The sequence below is a fragment of the Haliotis rubra genome, unplaced genomic scaffold (assembly GCF_003918875.1).
Source record: "Haliotis rubra isolate DU_JTF1 unplaced genomic scaffold, ASM391887v1 Scf119, whole genome shotgun sequence".
Classification (NCBI taxonomy): Eukaryota; Metazoa; Mollusca; class Gastropoda; order Lepetellida; family Haliotidae; genus Haliotis; species Haliotis rubra.
Window position 1 is genome coordinate 4,843 of NW_025765103.1, and position 9,623 is coordinate 14,465.

The following is a 9,623-nucleotide window of genomic DNA, read 5'->3' on the forward strand; positions in this document are numbered from 1 at the left end:
GCGTTCAGTGCCGGCACGAGTAAACCCTTTCTGACGTGTCCAACATAAACTTTTTCCAGTCATCTGCTGCCTCTCCCTGATCAAACCCTCCAGACTCTGTACCTTTGTTGGCATTGAAAGCCATGTAACGGTCATCCCACCGTTGGTTGTGAAGAGATGATACGACTTGTATCCCTAATCTTCACCAGCAGTTTGTTGGCTTCCACAAGGGGCATTTGGTGAACGATGGGGATACCCAATCCGTGGTTCGCCCCGCAAACGCCAATCCGTCTTCGGTTAAGTTCGAATTCGTTGAAAATACGTTCGTAGGCCCGCCTATCGTACTTGTTGTTTAATGGGTTCCATGCATTGTCCTGTGGAGCGGGACGCTGATTTCTTTAAGGATACTTCGACCTGGTAGTACACGTGGAACTTGAACACAGACTGACTCAGCGTCCACGCCGAAAGTGTCGGTCAATGTCACACCACACCCCGCTGTAGCGCACCACACGGCTAAGTTGAGTTGATTCTGCCAGAACTGCATCGGGTTGTTGAACCAAGCATGAACTACCTTAGCGTTAGTCACCGAAAAATTTATACAGGCTGAACACATCTAAAAGCTGGGCGCTGGAAATACATCCCATCAGCAACCGCGATCTTCATGGGTGAGAAATCTACGCCCAGTTTAGGGTAAAACACACCAGGGGAATACATTTTAAAACTATTATATAATGAGCATATATACTCTAACATGTACATAACACTTCCAGGAATAACGAACGGTGAGGCCGTTCAGCTGACGCACGCATCGCATAATACGTCCGTCAACTAAGTCGCGACTCTGGCGATATCACCTACCTACCGCGAATGGACTAACATCAACGCCAGCAACAATAAGCTGTTCGTTAGTGGAACTCGCAGCCAGATAACTGACGGCTACTACAGCGTGTGCTCGCTGTTGCCGATGAGGTCTTCAAACCCCTGGGAGCCAACTCAAGATGAACGACTCAAACGCACAGTGGTGTTAATCAACAACGGAAGAAACTCCTTGAGGCTCGGCCGCCATTGGCGAAAGACACTGTATGTCACCTGACGAGATAAAACCAACAACAACCGCCACAGGCACGAGGTTACCTCGACCTAGTACCGTACCGAAGAGCTGTACATTCATCTAGGCCAGGTGAGCAATAACGTACAACATTCAAGGGGTCACCCTTCCACTATACTGAGAGCCGTACGGTGAAAACGGAGAAATACAACGACGGTAGAACCGAAGTCGCTTTCACCGGGCAGTATAAGAGGTTGACTCCAGGGCAACATACCTGAGCTGATAATATCGGTGTTAGATATAAATCATAATCCCGTGAATATAGGATACCTTTCAGCTTAACGCCACATAAAATGACCAGCCACAAGGCCCGGGTGAAAAAATGCCAATGTGGGGATCTCCCCACTGGGACACACGCTGCTTTCGACGCCCCGAGTAGATGGTAAATTGTACTTTGCAACTGAAAAACAACATTTACAAACGCTGCTGAAGTCCTCCGGTGGAGCCCTAGGTGATATAGTAGATACCTCAAGAGCGTAGTCAACACTAAGTACACCCTAGTCACCACCGGTAATGATAATTGGATAATATACCCATCGTTCGGGGCAAACTGTTCGACTTAGACGATGTTGAGAGCACTACCGTCGCCCGAAACAAGCCATATATGCTCGCCTTCACCGAAGATGACAAGTGGGTGTTGATACCAGATAAAGACGACTGGTTTCTCAATATTAGGCCTCGGCTCCCCTACGTGTTCACGGATAACAAAGACAACCACCTAAACAAAGTCGTTAACAACGAACCCTGCTCGCGGGCTTTACGCCCCGACTCAGAGACGAAGCGAAGTCATCAGCCCAGTCGCCAGTATGGCATGGCAGCCCACATGCTATCGAGTAAAGCGGGCATGCAAAACGTGACATTGCAGTTGGTGTCTGAATTTGAAGGCGTGGTCAGGATACTAGAGAGTCTACCGGCTAACTCAACACTGATCATCAAAGTCTACCTAGGGGAACCATCGGGGAATGATGTCGAGATCGCGGAAGGGGATCAAACTTGGGTGGGTGAAACGACACCAGTATCACGCTTGCACAGTTTACGCAGTGCGGGTGGGTGTCGGCTCCAACACCAGTCTGTAGGGTGTCACCGTGGATCGTGGAAAACACTATATCACTAACCAAGATCTTCCTACCTGACAACATACACTTCATGGGGTGAAGTTAACCCTGAACTATTATCAGAAAACCAGTTGGAAATTATCTCGTAATAGTATTATAGCAATGACCAGTCATCACCCCAACACTACACTTAACGACCTAGGGGACACGGAGGGATTCGATCAGCCTGGTGAGGAAGGCTCATACGTCCTACACTTGAAAGACAATGTGTATAGGCGGGCAGCAATAGCTTCATCATCTACCCAAACTCACACTCAAGGACCTAGAGGGATTCGATCAGCCTGAGGAAGACACCTTATACATCCTACACTTCAAAGACAAAGTGTATAGGCAGATACCGCTATCAGATTTTAAAGAACCCGAATGGCTAATCAACTTAACCCTCACCTCCCACCTTATATCACATACAATGAACATAATGATATCTCTGAAGTTAAGAATAGCGGTACCCAGCCCGGTAAGTTTCATTCCGCCCCTAATACAACGATTTCACTAAGATTGGCACCCAATAGGTTATTTGCATTCCACGGGGTGAGTTAAGGTATGACTGCTACGGGCACAAAGGGATTCCGGCTATGTTACCAGGCTCCACGCTCATCATAGAAGTCTCCATAGGGATGGCCCTGCAGAACAACAACTTTTACCCGGGTGACTGTACACTGGAGTTCCCCGACTCAGGGGTGAACGTGTCCGTATCATCATACAACCGACCTCTCAACGGGTCGCAATCCCTTTAATAAGCCCCTACCATGGGTGGATAATAAGCCCCTACTTTGAGGGGTTTCGTGGATGCAGAATTACCTATTACATTCTCACCTATTCTCCTACATAAGGATTTACACCTTTATAAGCCTCAAGCACGTTCGTCGAAGGTTAAATGAAACTCAATTAAAATATCTTTTGTAATATATATTATAGGATGGGCCTGTACCCAGTCGTAGAGGAAGTAGCGAAGACCCTGGAAACCGTAGACGGGTTCCGTTTGAGGCAGTTATGTGATGTAAAACGCCAACTAGAGCAAGACCGCGACACGCGGAAAGCACTATGTAAAAAGTACCATAGAGCTTCAATATCGTGGACGGGCTGACGCTGCCCTCTTATGGCAACCAGCATGGGGCTGGGAGCGGCAGGTGTTGGGTTGTTAGCTACCATCGTGGCTGCCCCTATAGTGCTAGGTATTGAAATAACAGCTGGGGTGGCAGGGGTGTTAGGGTTGGTGCTTAAGTTGGCATCACGTAGACTGCATCGTAAGGCATTGAAACACGACGAGATCAGGGTTCTGGCCGAAGCAAAACTGAACACAGTAAGTGAGCCGATTTCCACGGCACTCACTGACAGTAAGATCTCCGAGGAGGAGTTTAGTTCAATCCTCTCTGAACTCACAAAATATAACAAAATGAAACAAGAGATTCGATCCAAGTCTCGTAAGTCTACTATCAGCGAGGATGATAAAAAGTACATAGAACAAGGGGTGAAAAAGCCCGGCAAGCCTTTATTACAAACACCAAAGAGATCATAGGCGATTCACATTAAACTGTTTCATCGAGGTAAACATGCCATAGCGGCACGTTTGGATGGTGCAACTCAGGATACCAACACACTCCAGCCATGCCCCGGTAGCGCGGCTAGAGGTGCGTTCGCATCCCCAACTTTTTGTAGTAGGGGAAATGGTAGCAAGAGCTATAGAGTCCCACCAAAGCCTTACTTGTGAAATAAGGCTTTGCAGAGGCTTTGGTTAAAAGTGATCCAGAACCGCTATCGGCCCAAACTTTTTCATAGTAGGGGAAATGGTAGCAAGAGCTAAGGGCCCGACAAAAGCCTTATTTACCAAATAAGGCTTTGCAGAGGCTTTGGTTGAAAGTGATCCAGAACCCCCATTGTATATACTACTCCCAATAATAAATCAATGAATATTGGGGAGTTACCAAACTGTATTTACCGATAATTTTCCAATCATAATATTCATGAGACCTGGGACGGATATAGGATTAACGAATCAAAACGATGGGTTGAAACAGGTGATCAGAATCAGGCCAGGCTCGAACCATATAAAAAGATAGGTTTGGCACTGAGCGAAAGTGGTGCGCTTTTATGACCGAAGCCAGTCCACGTCATTCAGTTGCCTGTGTGGTACGAGCCTATCCTGTCTGTTGATGAAGTTGTAGTTAGAGATTGACTGAGACAGAGTAAAAACTATGTGAGTATAAACTTGGTGCTGCGCTTATCTATGAATGTATGTGTGCCAGTACATGAATGTTATGTATTAGTTGGGAGTCACGGTCGTCCGACCCTCACTCCCGGACTTAGCATCCTGCAACGGACCAAGCGAGTGGAGCGCCAGAGCTACCATCTCCCGAACAATGTGGAACGACCATACTAACAGGTAACTGGGGTAGGGTTTACTAACACCCAAACGCCAGTTTACGACAATACTATTGTCCCAGTTTTGATGATGTTTTACTGTAAATAGAAGTAACCTTTCATCACCAAAGTCTTGTGCAATCGAAACAAAAGAATATCCACCAGTACAAAGCAAAGATTTAACATTTGTCTGATTATCTTTAGTGCCCCATATCTCTGCACCATATAGCAAAATCGGTACAATTCCTACCATCCAAAAATAGAACATGCTGTAGAAATGGAACATTTACAAGTGTTTTGAAAATGTATATCCTTGAATAACAACTTTTTAGAAACTTGACATGCTACTTGCTATAAGATACTGGACCATGATTATCTATAAGATATAACAAATCCTAAATACTATAATATGTCTTAATTTCTAAAGGAACATTGTCATACTCCCAGTATTCATGTTTAGCAATGTTATTTCTAAGTACAGTGATATTTGTTTTTTTGTGAGTTGACTTCTAAACCCCATTTCTTTCAAAAGGGAGACAGTACATTTAATTGTTTTTGCAGGTCATTAACAGTGTATGAAAACATGACGACATCATCCGCAAAAAGAAGTAACATTAAATTATCAATATCCTGTGTCACAAATACACATATAACTACACTCATTATATACTTCTGTTACAAGTTCATTAATGAAAAAGATAAATAAAGCTGGGCTTAATATGCAACCCTGTTCTCACACCACTAGAAGTGGAAAACCCTTCTGTTCTACCAGATGAAGTTTTAACAGAAGAAACATATTTCTAGTGACATTAAAAAAGTAGTACATACAGCAATGTATTTCTATCAACGTTATCAAAAGCTTTTTTTAAAATCGATAAAAGCACAATAAAATCTGCCTTTTGGTTTACATAAATATTTTGAACACAATGCTTGTCATATGAATATATTATCAACTGTTGAGTAATTCTGACGGAAACCATGCAGCTCGACAGTGATAAAAGATCATTTACATCTAACCAAATTCTAAGGCGCTTGTCTATAATAAAAGTGTACAATTTTCCTGTAACATTCAAAATGGAAATACCTCTATAAATGTTGGGGTCAGAACGTTTACCTGACATCTTGAAAAAAATTCAGGGGGTACTCCTTCACCTGCAGATTTACCAGTTTTAAACTTTTCAGAGCATCTTCCTCAATCGGTTATTTCACCTGATAATAGATCATCCATGAAAGGCAAATCATTACAATCCCCACAAGAATGTGAATTAATATATTGGGAAACCAAACAATTAAAATCGTTTGCATCAACATTTTCAACTTTGGATTTAACAAATTATTGAAATAACCGTACCAAATATCAAGAGACATCGAATAACTTGAAACATTTCCGCGTATAGCTTTCTTTAACGTCTTTCACAAACTCTACAATCTCCACGTTCAGCACACCACTTTATATCATATATTATGTTATAATGGCATATCTGTGTTCACAGTATTATGTTTCAAATTTGGCTTTTTGAAAATACAGTTTTCCGAGTGTGTGATTTAACATAATATTTTAGGAACGTATCCAAAATATTGCTATTAGATGTTACGAAATGGAAAAGCTTCGAAATGTTTTGTGCTGTCTATAGTGCCCCTTAGAACATATTATTCTGCCTCATGAGCATATAGTACAGAATACACATGCTATAGTGCCTTTAGAACATTTCATACCATCTCATGGACATATAGTACGGAAGACACATGCTATAGTGCCTTTAGAACATTTCATACTATCTCATGGACATATATACGGAAGACACATGCTATAGTGCCTTTAGAACATTTCATACTATCTCATGGACATATAGTAATGGAAGACACATGCTATAGTGCCTTTAGAACATTTCATACTATCTCATGGACATATAGTACGGAAGACACATGCTATAGTGCCTTTTAGAACATTTCCACATACTATCTCATGGACATATAGTACGGAAGACACATGCTATAGTGCCTTTAGAACATTTCATACTATCTCATGGACATATAGTACGGAAGACACATGCTATAGTGCCTTTAGAACATTTCATACTATCTCATGGACATATAGTACGGAAGACACATGCTATAGTGCCTTTAGAACATTTCATACTATCTCATGGACATATAGTACGGAAGACACATGCTATAGTGCCTTTAGAACATTTCCATACTATCTCATGGACATATAGTACGGAAGACACATGCTATAGTGCCTTTAGAACATTTCATACTATCTCATGGACATATAGTACGGAAGACACATGCTATAGTGCCTTTAGAACATTTCATACTATCTCATGGACATATAGTACGGAAGACACATGCTATAGTGCCTTTAGAACATTTCATACTATCTCATGGACATATAGTAATGGAAGACACATGCTATAGTGCCTTTTAGAACATTTCATACTATCTCATGGACATATAGTACGGAAGACACATGCTATAGTGCCTTTAGAACATTTCATACTATCTCATGGACATATAGTACGGAAGACACATGCTATAGTGCCTTTAGAACATTTCATACTATCTCATGGACATATAGTACGGAAGACACATGCTATAGTGCCTTTAGAACATTTCATACTATCTCATGGACATATAGTACGGAAGACACATGCTATAGTGCCTTTAGAACATTTCATACTATCTCATGGACATATAGTACGGAAGACACATGCTATAGTGCCTTTAGAACATTTCATACTGCCTTAGTTCCAACTGCCTGATATACGAACTTGATAAGTACTATATGCTGTTTACATGGTTCGCAAGAATCAACTTTACAGAGACTTCCTGTGATTATGGGTTTAGTTTCAGCTATATTCCAGCAATATCACGGCGGGGGACACAAGAAATGGGCTCTACACATTGTACCCATGTGGGGAAGGGCACCCAGTTCTTCGGTGTGACAAGCGAACGGTTTAACCACTATATCCAGGGCACGCCACTGCCCCCTGTGATTGTGGACCAGGGCCCCTATTCTCGAAAGTGTCCCAGCTAAGACAGATCCTAAGTATTTAAGACAGAAGTTAAGACATCCTACCGTAAGGATAAGACCCATTCTCGAAATGATCCTATCCCTGTCCTAACTTGTGCTACCTATCATAGCTAGGGATAGCGAGCTCTTCAGTAGGTGAGATAGAAAACCTTCATTTAGTTGGGGATTCCCTAAATAATACCCATGATTCGTGGCATAAAAAAAACCACATAATATAAGGAAATTCAGCTTTTGATGGACTTAGTAGATCTAGAAGAAATTATTCGATATTTTCATCACATTATAGTAATTGGAAATGTTTTTTGACAAGGCGATAACAATTTTACTTCAGAATTTGAAAGTCTGCCAAAAAGAAATAAGGATATTAAAGATATGTGTAAAAACATATTTTCATTGTTTTTGTTTTTTATGAAAATCATGACTTGAACTCTCATTATGCGTCATCTCACAAACTGAAAAATTCACCTAGGAAATAAACAGGAGCTACTTCCCCTATCAAGTTGGCCTTGACATTGACATTTTACGTGAATGTGACTGAAAAGAGCAATGTTGTGATTAAAAAGGCCGAGAATAGGTAAGAATTGAACAAATCTCTTTTGTAGATCTAAAGAATGCGTGCATTGCAACAAGTGTGTCTATTCATTACCGATTAATTGATAATATGAACTGAATAAACTCTTCATAACTCATCAAAACTGTGTGCTGTTGTAAATTCAAATGTAAGTTTGACGAGTTATTTTGTTTGACGTCAAAATTGGTGAACAAACAAGTACCACTCTATGTTGACTTCCACTAAGATAGACTTAGGACACGTCAGACCTATCCTAGTATCCTAAGTTAGGACATCCTAGCGCTAGGATACTTTTCGAGAATAAGGTAGGACACCTATCCTAGACCCTAGGATCAAAGTTAGACATCCTTGGGCTAGGATCCTTTCGAGAATAGGGGCCCAGAAATTATTGAGAATTTTGGGAATATGTTTAATTGATTTCTAGTATAAGCAACCTTGACAAGCTATCAAGTGCTTGGTTTCATTCAAGAGAGACAACTCCGTTAATCCTTTGATATTATATTGTGAAGAGTTATCCCCCTTTGTTTACTTGCTAGCAGACGACATTTTCAGTGATCCTCAGTATGGATGATTTAGAGAAGAGGAAGTTGATTTTAGAGTATATATTATAACAAGGGCATCAGATCAGCTAAAGTGATTTAAAGTAGAATAGGCATCCCTTTGTCCACTGTTTATCGTGTTTTGAAAAAAATATTGCAAATGGATATGCCATTGACCACCAGGGAGGCGCAGGTAGGCCCAGGAAAGTGACTGTCGGTGACAGGAGGCGGCTTTGGTATTCTTGTTTCTAAAACCAAACGAAGGAGTTTAGAAAAGTTAAGGCTGGACATGGTTGATAGAGGAACTGTGACTGTCTGTAAGGAGACAATTAGAACTGAGCTGCAGGCAATGGGTTGGCAGAAAAGTCGAGGAATTCCATCACCGTTCATGAAACCTGAACAAAAGGAGCGAAGGTTGAACTGGTGCTTACAGCATAGACATTTTAACTGGGACAATGTGATTTTCTCAGATGAAAGTTCTGTGTGGTTGTTTCCCAATACACTGAAATTCTGGACCGAACAAACTGAAAACCTTTGTATCAGCGCCCAAAGTTCAGTCCGAAATTTAACGTGTGGTGGCATATCTGTGTTAGGGGCAACGCCCTCTGTGTATTTGAAGGAATATGAACAGTGAGCGGTACACAGATATTCTCGAGGGACATTTACTTCCATCTGCTCACGTGTTCTATGGAAATGTTTGGATTTTCCAGCAGGACAACGACCCAAAACATCATTCAAAGCATTCACAGGCCTGGTTTCGGAACCAAAATGAGACATTATTAGATTGGCCGCTTATAGTCCCGACCTAAATCCACTGAGAAAAATGTTTTGGGACTTATGAAGGAGAGTGTCGATAAGAAAAATCTGACAAATATTGCTGAAATGAAAGAAGAGGTGGTCCGATATTGGGACA